We start from the raw sequence: 17164 nt of genomic DNA, 5'->3' as shown, positions 1-17164 counted from the left end.
GAAGTTTTTCTACTCTTCTTGCAAGTATAAAATCAGGCTGGATTCAGAAGTAAAAGTGCCTCCCATCCACTTTCCTACACCCTTCTGCTGGCCACAACTCTCCCTGAATCTTTGGGGTTAACTTCTAAATGTCATCCTATTTCCCAAAAGATTTAACAAAGTCTTTCTTACTCTTTTGTTGTGATGTTGGTGTGCAGAGAGGCAGTGCCCATTGGCACATGGGAGCAAGATTTATTGTGAGCTGGCACACTGCAGAGCCTGGGTGCTGGGAAGAAGGGGCAATGCCTACTTCCTCCCTGGTCAGCTTCTGCCCTACCCTGGCATGTTTGGCAAAATATTGAATTAGCTTTCCTGGAAAGGTGAAAGGTCAAGGGACAGAGTATTCAGCACAGAGTAAATAAAATAAGCAGTTGAAAGCAGAGAAAAGGACAGCTCTGAAATGGGAATGCCTGAACTAAACCTCCTCAGTACTTCCTAATTATCCTGGGACAGTTGTGGCTCACGGAGTGTGCAATCGAAGTGCAGGAGCTATTGATGAGGGCGTGGGGGTCTGAGCAGCACTGCTGGACTCGTTCTGTGAGTGCCGATGGATTTTTAAACCTCCTTTTCCCCGCAGTGTGGTTGGAAGGGCAACATGAGTTGGTCTGGCAGGATGGCAGCAGCAGGGGAAGAGAAACCAGTAAGTGACCAGTTTGCACAAAATGTAAAGAAGAGCAAAGACTGCAGATTCCTCCTTTGCCTTCTCCCTTCCCATTATAACAAGATTTTTTTGCCCCTCCCTATATTCTTTCTTTTTAATACATGTTGAAATACAACCCCTAGCTCTTAGGCACTGCCAGAAAACCTGGCGGAAATACTGCAGTCGGAGCCACAGCCACGAGCTGGAGGGTGTGGAAAACCATCACTTTTTCCCCTCGCAAACCAAACACGCATCGGGGGAGCAGCGCGCCAGCGAATGCCTCTCCTTTTTTCCCAGAAAGCTCGGGATTTTCTGTCAGGATTTCCGCTCTGGACGCCCCTGTGTGTGTGAAAGGCGAGCTGGCCAGTCCTTGGACCGCGCTGGAGCGAGATCCCAAGGCGGCTTTGCCCCGGGATTCCTTCTCCCTGGCTGTTGTTTCGCAGTGCCCTCTGCTGGGTTCCCGGCTCCGGGCTGGCTGAGCCGTGCCTCTCGGTGGCCACAGGGCTAGCTCGGAGCGCGGCCCCGGTGCCTTTGTGCGCTCAGCACCGCTGTGCCCGGCCAGGCTGCTCATGGACGTGGCGTTTGGCTGTGTGCTCTTATCTCTCGCACTTCACACTGGAGTAATGCTTCGCAGCCTGGCTTCGAGGCGAAGGGTGCATCTGGGTGATATTCATACACATTTAGCCCCAGGTCTCTGGCTCTCACAAAATGACATGGCATGTAGAGTAGATTTATACCAAAAATGAAATTAACAAGGAGCAGAGGCTATTGGAGATAAGTAGGTATTAAGACTGTGTTTTCCATCTCGTGTTCCTAAATAAGAGTAGTGACACAAAGCATTGTCAGCAACAAATTGGCAACATTCAGCACTGCTGTGTTTTGATCTGTGCTTATGGGACTATTGGGACTGATTTCTCCAAATAGTCTTTTAAATTTTGAAAGGATCTGCCTTTATAGACAGCTGCTGTGTTATCCATATCAGGATACAGAGCTGATGTTGCCACTGTTACCCAGAAGTATTTTACTTTTTCTGTTTTCCTTCTTCTTTTACTTTGCCCTAAAACTGTTTTCCATACCAAGATGATGTGACAGCAGTATGTGGAGGAAGAGCTTAGGTGGCAGTTCTGGGTTGGTCAGGGGGTGCTGAGGCATCCCCTTGCTAGAGGCTTTCCAGAATAGACTCAGACTCAAAAATAATTCACTGAGGAAAATGTAGATACATTTACACCTAACTCAGAGCAGGATGGGCAACTGCACATCCTCTTCCAAATCTTTATTATGAGGCGTAAGAACTTTTTATGGCAAAGGCTTTCATCTTCCATCCAGACACTCACTTTCATTAAACATGTGAGATCTTAATAGCTTTGAAACATTTTCCTAGAAATTGATCCAGTCGAAATGTTACTGGGACAAGGAACAGACAGACAACATGACTGTACAGTCGTCATTTTTCTTGGAAGCCAAATACTGAGGGGTTTTTGCAGGTTTGATTTAAATAAGAACATGAACTCTGCATACTTTTGGCTGTGAGTGTGTCATATACACTGGCATGTTGTACCTATTGGTGACAGGGAGTAGGGAGTCTGAAACGTTCCTGGCATTTCCTGGTCATTCTGTGTTAAATTCTTTCATGAGAGTTTTCATAAACATCAGTTTGTAGTAAAGCCAGCACAGTCTGCGTCCTCTTCTTCAACCCTTTTTCCTTTCCCACAAATCAAACCTGTCTCCGATTCTACCCGCCTCTGCACATGTGTTCACTCTTTCTGTGATTCCAAAAGCCACTGGGAAGGAAGTGATGGGAATACCGACCTGGAGAACAGAGTGGCAGCAGAAGCCTGGGAAGGCATGCAGGTGATGTCATGGACGTGTGAAGAGATGGAATTGGGAAAAAGATGCTAAGGAGGAGGGAGGATGAGTGAATGTTAAAGAAATTAATGAAAACAATTGTTTGTGGAATTGGCGTTTGACTGGCAGGATCAGACCCCAAGGTCTGTAGAGAAGGTAGCTCGGACAGCTGAGCAGTTCCATCAGGGGCTGTGCTCTTTGGTGACACAGAGGAAAAGAACTCTGAGTTCTGCCCAGATTTGATCACTGATCCCTTTTTGGTTCTTGGCAAGCTACTTCATCCTCTCCACATCACTTCTTTTTGTAAAATGAAGACAGTGCAGCTACACAGATAGGAATGAGAGCAGAGACTTTTCCAGAGTGATGACAAATCATGGAACCATAAGGCTGGCAGAGACCCCAAGAAATTGTCTAGTCTGGCAGTCATCAATTTTTTTAATCAAAGGACTGCCCTGGATTTTTTTTTAAAAAACTGTTCTACTACACAGTGCCAGCAATGGTTTGAATCTAAAAGTAACCAAAAATTGTATTTTATTCTCTAAACTGAAGAAAGGCCCATGTTGAGCAAAAGTTTTCAAAAAAGCAATTAAAGCCAGATCTACTTATACTTTAAAATAGGCACGAGTCCCTTTGTTCTGATTAGTTTTATCCTGACATCACTTATTTTCATAGATGCTCATAAACATTTCCTTTGCTAGTTAGTCCAGCTTTGTTGAAGTGTAGTGGAACCATTGCACAAACTGGAAGTGTCCCACTCAGGTCATAAGAATGGTGCTGCAGCAGGGTTACTTGGAGATCTCCCAGCAACACTGCCAACTCCATCCCGATTGCAAACATTGCTCCCCTTATTAATCACCCAAAATATCCTGATGTTAGCATCGGGTTTTTTCTCCATTTATTTGGAAAGTCATCAGAGTTCTTCCATCTGACCAAACCTGAAGTGCAAATATCAATATCAATAATCACTCTGTACTTGAAGCCATACTGTTACTGGAAAGAACAGTCAGAACCAAGCCATGTTAAGTCAGGGATGTAATTACATAAGAAAATACCAATCAAAAATTACACCTTTTCATAATTAACTCCTGTGTGCCTGAGGAGAGGATTGCATCCATCTCCCTCCTTTTGCTCAGTCTGTTGAAATGTGCAGAGTAACACACCAGCACAGCTGCTCTGCAGGCAGCAGAGCGCTAATCCAGCTCAGTAATGAGGATGCTATGTGGTCATCTTCTTCACATTATGTGATTCATATCCTGTACATCCAGGAAGCACTGAGCACTTTATTAGAGCTGATGAATGTACTTTAACCACTCAAACACAGTATATTCACAAATGCACGTGGTACTGTGGTTTCACTCTGCTCGAGAGAACTGAGCAAGGCAAGGTAAATAGACACAATCATTACAAATAAGCAGTTTGTGCAATCCTAGATGCTGCTAGAAGGTCTGTCTTTAAAGGAAGAAATGACCACAGCTTTCTTTTGAATAGAAAAAGACTGGATCCTCTTGTGGGAAAATAAAAAAGTTCTCTGCATATCAGATTGTCAAGTAAGCAAGTTATGAAGTAGTTGATAATATTCATGGTCTAATGTGTATTCTGGTCCTACTGAAACTTTAACTTGGAAACCACTCATTCATTCACCTGGGTTTATCCCCATCTAAACTATAACATCCAAAACACTGAAGAAGGTAATGAGTTGTGAATTGTTTCTCATTTCTATGCTGTACATGAAAATTGGGGTGAGTTTTCCTCTCCACAAGCCAGCTGCCAGGAGGGAGGGCTGGCTGGACAGAGAAATCCTGAGTTAGTGGGAAGCTGACTGATCCTTACGTCCTACATGCCACAATTCTGAATCTCATCAAGTTACATGGCAAAATCACCTTCTCGCTATATTTTTATGATTAGTGTGTTTTTCTCCTTGAAATGTATACTTGATTCCCCACCCTCCCCTCTAATTGTATGTCACAGAGAGGAAAGCAATAATATTTTGTCCATACAAACCAGCAACCAATTCCTTCTTGAAAGCTTCAATTAAGGATCAAGTGTCCGAAGTGCTTCTTAAATTCATTGTCCTAGCTCAAAAAAAAAATATTTACACCAAGATTCATGGCTATAATTTACTTGGGAAAAAAGTATGAAAAACCTAAACGTGTCAACTGTGCATGTAAGCCAAGCCTCCCTTTGTGTGCTCCCAGAGGGTTTCCCCCCCCCCACACGTGCACACTCACCCCCCTGCCGTAAAAGATCCATTTTATAGATTCAAGGACAGCTCTCTTCAAGAGAAGAAGGGACGTTGCCAAGATACCAGATGCGGTTCCATTCAAGACCACTCATAGGAGCAATTCAAGATGAAATCAAATTAGATGTGTTGGTTATACACAGCGCAGCCTGCTTGGGATACTAAATGACAGAGTTTGCCAATAATTAAGTGAAATCTCAGAGATGATGAGTCCCCAGAGCTCTCTAGGTTATGTCGGTCTAATTCTAAGTGTCATCATTATAGCAGCAGAGCAAAATACTCTGCATAGGCTACAGAGCTGGAATTTTTACTGTGGATATTAGCTTTTCATAGCCAGTGCTACGGGGCAGTACTGAGCTTCATTACATGTCTTCTGCTATTACACTTCCTTAACCTTTCCCTGATATAAAGCTCCTGAAACCTGACTCCCACTTAATAATTGATAGTTAGCACTTACTATCCTTAGCAGTATTCATATTCAAAGCACTTTACAAAGAGCTCATTAATCTCTCTGAACCCCCTCCCCCTTGAGGTGTCCACCACAATTACCCTAATTTTGCAGAAAGGGAAACTGAGGAAGAAAGGTTGTGCTTTATCCTAGGGCCGGAGGACAGTGTGACAGCCAGCACTGGTGCTCAGGTGCTTCCCTATGGGAGAGCTGGCTGAACTTCTGATGGTAGGAAGCAGCTTGTTCTCGAATTTGATGTAGGGACAAATGTGGCAGGGATAGCACAGATTCCCAGTGCTATGGTGCCTCCCTTGGCCCCATTCATCCCCAGCTGCAGACACGTCCCTGCTGTCCCTGCTGTCTGCAGCCCTGGCCACCCTTCCACTGGCACCTCACTGTTCCTCCAGGAGCTTTTTAGAGCTCAGCCTGGCCTCAGCTCTGCACCCTGCTCCAGAGAGAGGGACAGAGCAAGGGGACCTGGGTTCATCCACAATGGAAAACAGCATCCTCAAGATGACTAGGAGGGAGTTATAACATTTATAGAAGGTTCTGATAATGATCTTTGATAGATATGTTCATATTGCTAAAAGATTCAAACCTAAGAGGCTTTTAATTAAAGACTGGGGCACTCAGAGCTATCTTACCAAAGAGGTAATAAAATTATTGACTAAATCACTAGGAAAGGCAACTGAAGCAAGGAGTTTAAATGATTTCCAGAGACTGTTGTCCAAGTGAAGGTTATAGTGAGAGAGCGAGCAGTGCAATTAAACCAAATGAGGTCAAGCATGTTGGGCCTTAAGGCCTCTGTCTGCTCCTCAGATTTCTTTTGTTCTTATAATTCAATTATAAAGACCCCCCCTCAAGAGCCATTTAACTGTCTCGTAAACCAGTTTGTAAACTTTTTTATTTTTCTGTAAATTGTCTCTTAAAAGTAGCTTTCAGTATTTCAGGCAGCGTGGAGTGTACATGGGTTTCACAGTGCCTTTTGTTCTGGTTTGAGCATCACATGCCCATGGTTGTTCATACAGACCAGGGCTCTCCCAAAGCATCCTCAGCCCATGTAAAACATCCATGGATAAAAACTGTGTGAGGAGGAGCTGGAAAAACTCTGATCATTCTGTCTCTCATTCCCTCTTGCTCCATCCTCTTCCCTCTCCCCCAGATTTTCTTTATCCCATGAGTCAGAAAGAGGGTAAGCTGTGTGTGTGCCTAATTTCCTGCCCACTAGGTCATGTATCCTAACCCTTAACATCATAAATGAGCAGGGAAGTCTTCTGGCCAGCAGATGCCTACGTAGATCCATTATCATAGAATGGAATACTTTAAAGGTGTAGGGACTTTGTAAGAGAGCATTTGAAGTATGCAACCATTCCTGATTCACCTATACGAAGAGGATAGAAGTCTAGAAGTGATTACAAAATTTTCTAAGCAATTTAAGCACAAAACTTCTGTTCAAATCATACCTTTAGAGGGTCAAAGGTCTTGGGTTTCTGTTTGCATCATGAGGGGCTTTGATGCCTTTGTACATCAGGCCCAAGGTAGCCAGCTTTAATGAGCTGCAAGTGACAGTCTAAACCTCCCACCTACAAGTGTTCCCTGGTGAAAATTCAGATCCACAAGTGGCAGCATTCTTTCTGTCCTGTGAAATTCCAAGTGACAGATCTCTGCTTTGAGATTAATTGAATGCTAGAAGTGACTGTTGTGGCAGGGAGACAAATATTTATTCCTCCTTTCTATTTCTATTTAATTACAGCTAAGAGTTTGGTTGAGACTTTGGACGACTGACAGCTCGGCTCTCTCAGGAGGGTCCTGCAGAGATGGTGTGATCTGTTCCCTCACTGCCTCTCAGCAAGAGCTGGGCAGCCCAATGGTCTGAAATCTGTCAGCCTTTGCTCCATGGGTCCTCACAGACTGGCCAACCTCTGTCCCCAAAACTGTACAAAAGCAGGGTTTAATGGGGCGACTGCTCATCTCCTGGAGACAGGAATACTGACCCTGTTAGCAGAAATACTGAAATGGCCACTGGTGTTAGAGATGAACTTGGAACTCACTCTGTGACTGATCCCTCTTACAAGGTTAACATCTTCTTTCTCAGTTCATTAAAATCTTGTGCCTCCTTCCCCAAAGGAAAGAAATGTCAATACATGAGAGAGGAAGATAAGTTAATGCTACGTTCAGGTTGCAGAGCCAGAGATTTTGGAACTGCTGAGCTAAGATGCCTGTATTGGTGCTAACTCAGCCACATTGCACACAGACAGTACAGCAGCCTTGTTTCACTGGTCACATGCATTGATTAATGCAATTGCCTTTATCAAAATATATCCCAAAGTATTGCTTATTGCTAACCTATCAAATTGCAGTTGGGGTCAATGATTGTACTGTGGTGGCATCTGGAAATGGTCAGGTAGCACAACAGCCAGGACAACAGTTCCCTTCAGTCATGGGACATAGATTTACTGAATAGGAGTCTGGAGTAGCTGCAAGCCCGGTGGCACTGCCTGGATGGCAAAGGAGGATTTAGCTGAGAAAGTGCTTTTACTACTGTAAAAATTAATGCAAAATGTCAAATATTTCACACCCAAGCCGATACTGGCAAAATGCCAGAAATATTTGGGTTTCGCTTGGGGTGTGAATGTAGTTGATCATCTGTAATTCAAAAGCTTTTATTTCAAAGGAAAGAGACAGTGTGTTGCAATAGACTTTGTAGTGATAAATATCAACTGTGCCACTTCTCTCCCAAAAGGGATTTCCCACAGTTCTATAGTAATAAATAGTTCAAAAGGCCATACTGAAATTTATAGAGCCATACATTCAAAAACTGGCGTCCAAGGTGCTTTGCTCAGCTAAAGTAGATTTGACTTGCAGCCCTCACAGTTCTGCACAACTCAGAAAGCAGCCACAGGTCCAGGGTGCAAGCAGGCCTGATTGATGATTGGTGAATGTGTGGTTGTTGGGTCACTCAAGTTTGTACAGGCAGTTAATCTAGACAGTCCTCAGTTGTGTGACTAGATACTCTGGAAGCTTTCAAATGTACTTGGCCAGCACATCTGGTCAGGTTGGAGTCAATGGACAGAAATTAATTTAAATCAAAGGAGTCTGAGCAACTGATGGCAGCAATGCATTTAGCCCTCTCCATGCATGTATTATTATTATAAGTTGATCTATTTTTCTTCTTTTCTATTCTAGTCCTGTTTATTCTATCGTCTATTCTATTCTATTTAAAGCCTCACCCACATCCTAATCCACTTGCATAGCAACAGTTTTTGCTTGTGAATGTCCAGTGAATGCCCCAAAACCCTTCCTCTGAAGACATAGGAAAATTAGAGAAAATTACAAAGAAAAGCAACTTTATAGACTTGCCTGAATTCTCAACTTCATATGAAGAATATACATTGACCCTTTAGTGTTCTGCATATCTTCCATTGTTTAAAGATTTACCCTTACAGATAAATGCAGTATCTGTCTACACCATTTACAGACTTCCCATCTAATTTCAGCTGTGTGCGCTGAAGGACCTGGAGATGCAGGAATTTGGGAGCCATGGGGAAATGTTAGATTCATTAAATGGATGGACAATAACTTTCAATAGCAGATATGTGAATTCAAGCATCTGTAAACAAAAGCACCTAGATTTTCAGTCTGTAGATTTTCAGATACTGGAACAACATGTGGAAGAGCAGCAGAAGTTCTGTTATTGAAGAGCTTCACAAGAATTTAATACATAAAGGCAAGATATAAAACAGGACTGCACAACATCTGACCCACGGGCTTGTGCTGCCTGCCAGGAACTTTCTTTGACCCATCATGATGCTCCAGCAAACAGACCTCTCTGGACTGCCTTCTTACCATAGTCCACAGCTGGAATGGCACCAAGCCTGCTCAGCACTGGGGCACATGGAGATTTGGTAACTCTTAGCCATTTAATTAGCTCAAAATCAAGAATGCTTTTCCCCCTTGGTTAATAGCTGCATGGCGTGAAGAGTTGTCACCGATCCCAGACTGAATGTGTCTGCAAAAGGCACATATGGAAAAAGGGGGTAGATGCTCTGCTCAGTTTAGTGCTTGTGAGACTCAAGCCAGACTGCTGGATCTTGTCTGGACTCTGCAGTCTGACAAGAGCAAAGCTGGGGAGGCAGAGAAGGAGAGGAAGAGCTAAAGCAGTAAGAGATAGAGACAACATGACCTCGGAGGAAAGGCTGAAAGAACTCTTTTCATAAAATTGAGAAAAGTAATGAGGGAAGCAGCAAGACTCCAAAAATGTACACGGCATTTTTATTCTATACTTATATTTTAAAGTTATCACTCCTTGGGTACACTAACACAGGATAAGAGATAGTGGGCTAATTTATAGCAGAGGGTACTAGGTTAAATAGTGGGGCTTCATTTCTGAGAGTGTAAATATTTGCTGAGGATAAACAGAATCTCTTATTTCCGTGTGTATATATCTTTATCTCCTGAAACTGTTGAGGTCTTGGTTTCTAATTTTATGAATTAAGCCTTTCATGAAAACTCCAAAGCAATGAGACAGTTGATGTTTGAAATTTGCTTAGAAAAAGACATTTTAGAGACACGTGTCACCCTCAAACCCACAGTGAGCAATGCTTTGTCTGCAGTTGGCAGAAAAATGAGATTATCTGATTATTTTATGAGTGTGTCAGTGTTGTGCCATTCCACCTCTCACATATCTATTGGCTTGGCTGGTCTACTCTGATTATGCCCTATCAGTATCACCATGATACCCTGTTTACAGCATGCACTGATACCACTTAAACAATACACACTGATATTGGGAATAAGGTGTAAAATGGTTATTGCCATAAAATCGAGCTTATTCCCACTCCTCGGCAGCAAACATTTTAAAAAGTGCTTTCAAAAGGTCTGTCAAACAGCTCAACTTTCACAATGACTCAGTAACAGAACATTTGAAGTTGGTAATTGAAATAAAAAAGAAATTTCTTACAAAATTTACTTTACAAAATAAGTTTGACATTTTCATTCAATCTTTATTAAAAGTCATCCAGCAAAATAGCAAGAACCTAGCATTGCAGGGTAAATCATATTGGGCACAGATGAGAAATGTGCAAAGATTAAAACCGATTTGCCACTGTTCCAGGCACTGAGGATGAATCCTGGTCTGACTGAACTTGCAAGTAACAGGCCCCTGGATTTCAATGAGATAATAATTTGATCCATGCGATTGCTTCTGTCTCTTTCTTTGATATTGCTGTAATTGCCTCTTCTTCTTTAATCCAAAACAACTGAGATAGAAAGGAAAAGCCACACATGTTTTTATAAGAAAAGGGCAATATAGAACATGAAAAAAATGTTTCATCAAAGGTGCAACCATTTAAAATGCAAAACAGAGACTAGAGAGGTGACAAATTCAAGTTCTTAGTGTTTTTATTTAAAATCTTTCAAGTATTCATTTGCCAGGGATACTTGTTTAATTTTTTTAATGTATTCAGTTAGTCATAATCAGTTCTCTTTTATGTCCACTTCCCATGAATCACTTGACAGATGGACTTCTACAAGCACATCCCTTTGGGAAAAGTAAATTTTAAGAGATAATAGGAACATAAGACATGCCATCCTGGATCAGAGCAAAGGTCTATCTAGTCCATACCCTGGATCTGTCAGTAGCCAAGAGCAGTATATTAGATTTTAACAGTAATAACTTTGATCTTTCAGTGAGTATTAAGTTGGTGACTAAGCAGAAAATGAAAAGAGATCCCAAGAGCAGAACATTCCAAAATTCAGGAGGAACAGCAAGAGAGGCCATTTCAGGCAGTGCCTGGAAGGGCTGTGTCTCACCAGGAGCAGTCCCAGGCTGGCTGGGCACAGCACAGGGCAAATGTGGTGTTGTGTCCCAATGGCATCCATTTGTTTTGTTCTTCTGCCCAGAAGGGGACAATGTCTGGGGGCACTGGCCAGTTGTTCTGCAAAATGGGAATGTGTAATCAAACTCCTGCAACAGGAATTAAACATGGAGGGAAAAGAAATGGTTGAAGGGGGAAATGCAGGGTGGACACCAGGAGGGCAGGCCAGGGGCAGTTTGATGCTGACAGTGGGGAGTAGTTCTACCAAAAGGGATGGTTTGGGTTTAGGAACTTGGACTTGCACACTATACTAATATTGGCAGTGTCTAAAACCTTTTCTTCTTTCCAGAGTCAGAACTCCACTTGTTCCAGTGAGATCATAGTTAAATGTCCTCAAGATTTAGCTCATCTTTAATTGCTGCTGCCTCAATTAAACTGCATCTGTGATAACAACAGCCCCCCTGGAGCCCCAACAGGAACTTGAATACACTGTGAGTAAATTGAATAATTGTGTAAATTATAAAGTTTATATCCACTGGTTATTGCATTAAAAACTATATATAGAGCACATACTTTTTATAACCTTCCTACTTTAGGAAATCTTATAGAAAGGTGTTTAGCCTGCCAAAAATCTGCAAGAATCACTGATAATTTGTTGATCAGCATAAGGTTCATTAAATCTATGCACTTCATTATCTGATTAATTCAGAGGCAGGTTTGTAATCAGTGATGAAATGTTTAAGATTCTACAGCTCTGGCCTCCACAACCTCCTGCAGCTCATTAGAAAAGCTAATCAGATAGAATTTTCCACCATGCTGTTTATTGTAGCCCTAATGGAAGACAATCACTTTAAAATTACACACTTAGCAGGTAATTTCTAAAAGCCATAAGCCATGGAAGCTCTATTCTCCCTGGGCTCTTTGTCTTTCTTTACTAGGGTAAGGTAAGCAATGGAGAATTCTGTTAGAATTTGGAGAGCTATTTTGCAGTATAGAATACAATGTCAATGCTGCTGAAAATTTATTTTTGTCTTTACCATGTTTCTTGTCACCTGGGAGCCCTTTCAGAGATCATGTTTGGTGAGTTTGATTTCAAACTTAGATGGTTTCCTTCTTCATGATTTGATTATTTGGAGCCTTAAGAACTTTTTTTGTGTCCTCTTGAGATGAATAAAATTAATAAAAAAAAAAAGAACAACTTTTTGATCTTGGGGTTTCACAGATCAGGTATCAAGACTGTTGTGCTGGAGCTTTCTGAAGTCACTAGTATGAGCCACTCAGCCCTGCTCATTCTGCAGACCTGTGCTCTCCACAGGCTGAACATATTCATAGCAGCAGGGGGAAGTATCACTGTATTTTGAGGACTGGAAACTCTCCAGAGTTTATATGCCATAAGAAGAGCTGCAATGTAACATATCGATGGAGAGCAAGTGTTTTGCTTTAGAAGTTCTTTTTAAAACCCCCCAAAGGTGGCACTGGGGCCATGGGGCAGAGAAGGGACATTTGGGGCACAGCCGGATTCGGGGGGATCGTTCCCCGGGCTCTGCTGCCACCTAACGGTGTCCCCTCAGCCGAGTCAGCCCTGGAAACCGCTCCCTGCGTGGGCTCGGCGAGCGATTGTTTCCTTTTTTCCCTTTTTATTTGACAATCAGGCTTACAGACTATCTGTGAGACATCCCCAGTAGGTAACAAAGAGCAGTTTTATGCCACTAGCAAGGTGAAGTTTCCTGTATTCTGTACCTCCCTGTAAAAGCACCTATGGCTCACAAATTGAAAAGATTTTTTAAAGCATCTTCTGAGTTACTGATGGGTCTGAGGTATTTGTACAGGCAGGCCAGAGGTCAGAGCAGTTCCTGGGAGTGTGAATGTGCACGTCATTGGCCCACAAGTGTCCTCACACCTGGGAGGGACAGGTTGGCTTCTCCACACAAAGCAGTGGAACCCACACTTGACCTGTCATTTTACATCTGCAAAACTTCCTTCTCATTAAAGAGATTCATTCATGAGTTAACTGGGAAATTAAATGCTATGCAAGGGCAAAATAACTCTAGTCAGGTTTTACAAGTTTATCCTTCACTAAATAGTGGTTTTAAAAGCAAATGCTGAAAAAATACAAGAAATATGTTCCTTTAAATAAGCCTGTATTACAAGAAAGCCATCTCCAACATCCATTTGTGCAAAAAACAAGCACTAAACAAATTTTTATCTCAAAACAAACAATGAAATAGACATAAAAACCAACAGTGCTTTAAAAACCAGTAAACCTTCCACTGGTCTAAGCAAACAACAGTATTAAATAATGATATTTAAATTTAAATTTTTGAATGTTCACTTATTTCAAAATACTCCACATATAATTTAGCTGTGAGCCACCCTTTACACTGTTCCCTTGGAAGATCTTCTGGCATTGACTGTCCCTAGTATCAGCTGATACACAAAACATCCACTGATGTTGTGTGGATGGAGTTACAAATCCCATTGCTGCTGAGTTTTGCTCCTGCTGCTCTTGGTTAATGTCATTTCACATCCTGAGGTCACACTTTCACTTTTGCTCCTTGCCGAGGGTTGGGTTGCAAGCTTTGGAACACAGACCAGTGTTCTCTGCCTTTGCCTCATCACATGTACCTTTCATTTACTGCATGTAAATAATTGCTGCTTGGCGTCCAAGTGACCTCTGTTAAACAGGATGATGCTCCTCAGTGTGAAACATTTTGGAGATATTTGGAAGTCTCTCCCTGCTAGGATGGCGTGTTGCCTCTTACCTGGATTTACTTTTTCTGTTACATTTTGAAGTAGAGTTCAGTAGGTCTGACTTTTAAAAATCCAAGTCTTCAATCACTTAATGTATTTAGTTTTTTGTAAAGTTAAGAACTCTTGCATTCAAGGGGAAAGGCATCTGTATAGGACAGAATCACTTTAATAATGTTCATGACACACAAAATGCAGGAGGAAGACAATGAGTTTATAATTCTATAATGGATACTTACCAGACAGAACAAATGTCAGATGACAATCATCATACATAATTAATTGCTTTTAAATGATTGTCATTAGAGATCTAAGAGACTGAAGAGACAAGAAAACCTACAGGAAAACTTTAAATTGTTGGCCAGGAATAAAGGATGGAGGATTGTCCACAAAACAGTAAATTAAGTTTCTTCTTCTTTTTTGTCTGTTTTTAACCATTTCAGATTTAACAATTCTAATGGAGAGGCATATAATGATCTAAGGCATTATTTTTTTATCTTGTCCTTTTTTTTTTAACCTTATCTTCTATCTTTTTATCTTCCCTGGTTCTGTTGTGTTCTTCTTGTGGTGTAATGACCTATCCCCCTTGTAAGTACAATGTGGGGGTACCAAGGTTTCATACAGCAACCAAATTACTCTTATTCTTTCCTCCTCCCTTCAGTTTTCATGAGGTTTTTTTGTTTTCTTTCAGATGGCCATTTCGTAACAGGGTTGGGCTCTTGTGGCTCACTTCTCCACTAAGTCTATTTGCACAATTTCTTTTTTAGAAGTGGAATAGCTACGTTGCTTAAAACAGTGGAAATGTGACAGAAAATTATCTTTGGCAGAGGGCAGGGCTAAGTATAGTGTCCAGTCTTTTGAAAATATTACAGGATAAATACTAAAACCTGCATTCTGGACACTCTTAATTGTCAATTAAAATAATGGATACAACCTAGAAACCACACCAAAAGGCAAGTTTAAAAATACAGAACCATCTTCCAAACAATGTCATGAATGGCCTGTGTTCTACTGCTGACAGAAGAGTATGAGGTGTAGTTGAGGAAATTCTGTCTGAAAAGAAATTCCTGCTGCTTCTCCAGGATTGTGCAACAATGTGTCCTGACTTAGTTACTGGCATCCAGGTGAAATCCAGCACTGGGAATACCACTGCACAGCCCTTGGTCATCCACAAGATGCACATCAGTGTTGGCACCATCAGATCTGCTCTGGATCCAGCCTGAACCAGGCACTGGAAGGATCCAGAGCATTGGCAGCAGGTGTGTGAAATGTGCCCAGCTCTGTGTAAACTTCTCCAACACTCTGCTGTAATAATTTCAACATTAAGTGTCAATGTGTGAGGATATTACGCTCAACACCAATTTCTTAAGAACCAGCTGGGCTGTTGTCAGTTATAGTGTGGGTGGTATTTTTGTCTTGTTAAAGGAGATGCAGATTATCTTCTAATTATCCCAGCTACTTCTGACACTCTCTTACAAGCTATAAATTCATGGATTAAAACTACAGATACTAATCTGTAGATTAAAACTACAGATACTAATCTCAGAATTCCCTGTGGTGCTTCTAGTACTCTCTGTTGTTTGGTGGCTTTGTCTCAATGCAGGTATAGATGAGGCCCTGAATAATTGTATTTTGGGTAAAAAACATTTAGAGAATATACAGGGACATATGATAGTCTTAGAAAATTATGCAGTCGAATAAAGATGAGCTGAAGATATAAATAGAATTTTGGCAAATAAAGAAATCAAGATAGTATCTGAAGCAGCTTGTTTTTCATACTTGTTGACATCTGGAAAATCAGTAGTAAGAACTCTTCTTCCAAGTTACCATGGTATCAGATTTAGGTATTGCTACATTTTGCAATCATAGAATCTGCACTAGCTCTTTTATCAGATGTCAGCATTTTTAAATCTTCATCACCAGCATCTCACTTCAGCAGCACATCAAGAATCCTCAGAGAGTCTCTGCAGCTTCTGTTTTCACACAGCCTGTGCCTGCCTGGCACGTTTGTAACTTCCCTACTCAGTCAGCACAGGCTCACTTTGCATCTCTCCACTACTTCCCCAGGAGGGTCTGCCTCTTTCAGTTTCCTCTGACTCCATTTTCCTGGAGTGAAATGACTGCAATAATCTTTACATACCTAATAGAATAAAGTTGTCATTATCATCAAATATATTTCATGACTATTTACAAACTATTTCATAATATGCATATGAAGTAGGTGACAATTAAGGCTTATTCCTGTAGGTGCTGTATAGCTTATTTCATTAACAAATGTTGATTGAGTTTTGTAGCAATAAGCACTATATTAATGCAAATATTGATTAGCAAATAGCTTATTCAAGGACTAAGTTTAAGATTACAATCATGCACTTCATAATTAAAAGCTTCTGTTGCACTTTTACAAGTTTTTGCAAGCTTGTTGTAATAACCACAATGTTTCCTTTTTCAGGTTGTCTGGGTCTGTAATGCTTATTTTAGAGGTTAGAACTTTTTTTGGTGACTTGTTCTGTAGAACAAGTGTTAGGTCAAGTGAGGACATGAACTGACACAAGGGTGGGGGAAAGGGGAATCAAGGCCACACATCCAGCAGTTCTGGAGTAATTCCTGAGCACACTGGTCAGTGGCGACTGTTTTAGGGAGCACATCAGGTGCCTGAACACAGGTGTCTGGTGGCATTTTAGATGTGATGTAGTAACTTACATCCCATGCCATATCTGCCAGCCCTGAGTGTGGATACCTGAGAACACCTGCACTGCTGCTGGATCATTTGGTGAGACTCTGAACTGCTCCACAGCCGAGGAACAGCTACAGCTAGAGCTCCAGTGAAGGGCTAAAAAGCGCATGGCAAAGTGGCAGTCTTCATCAGTACTGACAGTGGCATTTTCTCTTCTCCTACAGCACTTTTCTCTCGGCGATTGCGGCAGGGCGCTGGCGGCTGGGCTGGGCTGCTCAAGGTAAGGTAAGGTGGTTTCATTCGAGACCAGCGGGGCTGCGGATGGCTCTGTGCTCAGACACCTCTTCTGCAAACGCCCTCCCCTCTCACTTCAGTCTTTGAAGAAAATAGGAAATAAAGGTTATGAAGGGCTCTGAAGAGGATTTGGGCTTGTTTGAGAAAGCCTGTAACTACAGGTGGTTGTCTCTTCCCGCCGAGGAAGATGGTAGCGAATTTGGGGGATGCACAGTGAATAGAGTAAGGCACAGCAGCACTTTACAATCGGTGATTGGGCATTCAAAAGGCACTTGGAGAAACGGCACCACCGAGACCGCGGGGTGGCCGGGAGCCGAGCCGGGCCGAGCCGAGCAGAGCCGAGTGCAGCCGAACACAGCCAAGCCGGGCAGTCCGGTCCGAACCGAGCATAGCCGAGTGCAGCCGAGCACAGCCGAGC

General features: G+C 42.1%; 2 long non-coding RNA genes across 5 annotated transcripts in view; one reads left to right on the top strand and one right to left on the bottom strand.

Annotated features, from left to right (window-relative positions):
- Nucleotides 1-16721, top strand: part of LOC146430307 (uncharacterized) — a 209964-nt gene extending 193243 nt beyond the window's left edge. For all 4 annotated transcript variants that reach the window (XR_014855329.1, XR_014855328.1, XR_014855331.1 and 1 more), the window contains 2 exons: nt 11377-11518; nt 16677-16721. This is a non-coding gene — a long non-coding RNA (uncharacterized LOC146430307). The remainder of the gene's footprint in view (nt 1-11376; nt 11519-16676) is intronic.
- Nucleotides 10261-17106, bottom strand: LOC146430306 (uncharacterized). Its single transcript, XR_014855333.1, has 3 exons — nt 16516-17106; nt 11023-11176; nt 10261-10469 (listed from the first exon to the last, which is right to left on the bottom strand). It is a non-coding gene; the product is annotated as an uncharacterized LOC146430306 (long non-coding RNA).
- Nucleotides 17107-17164: the final 58 nt, after the last annotated feature.

Source organism: Lichenostomus cassidix, chromosome 15 (genome assembly GCF_008360975.1).
Source record: "Lichenostomus cassidix isolate B80296 chromosome 15, HeHo_3.0, whole genome shotgun sequence".
NCBI classification, from domain to species: Eukaryota; Metazoa; Chordata; class Aves; order Passeriformes; family Meliphagidae; genus Lichenostomus; species Lichenostomus cassidix.
This window is presented reverse-complemented; position numbering and strand designations above follow the sequence as displayed.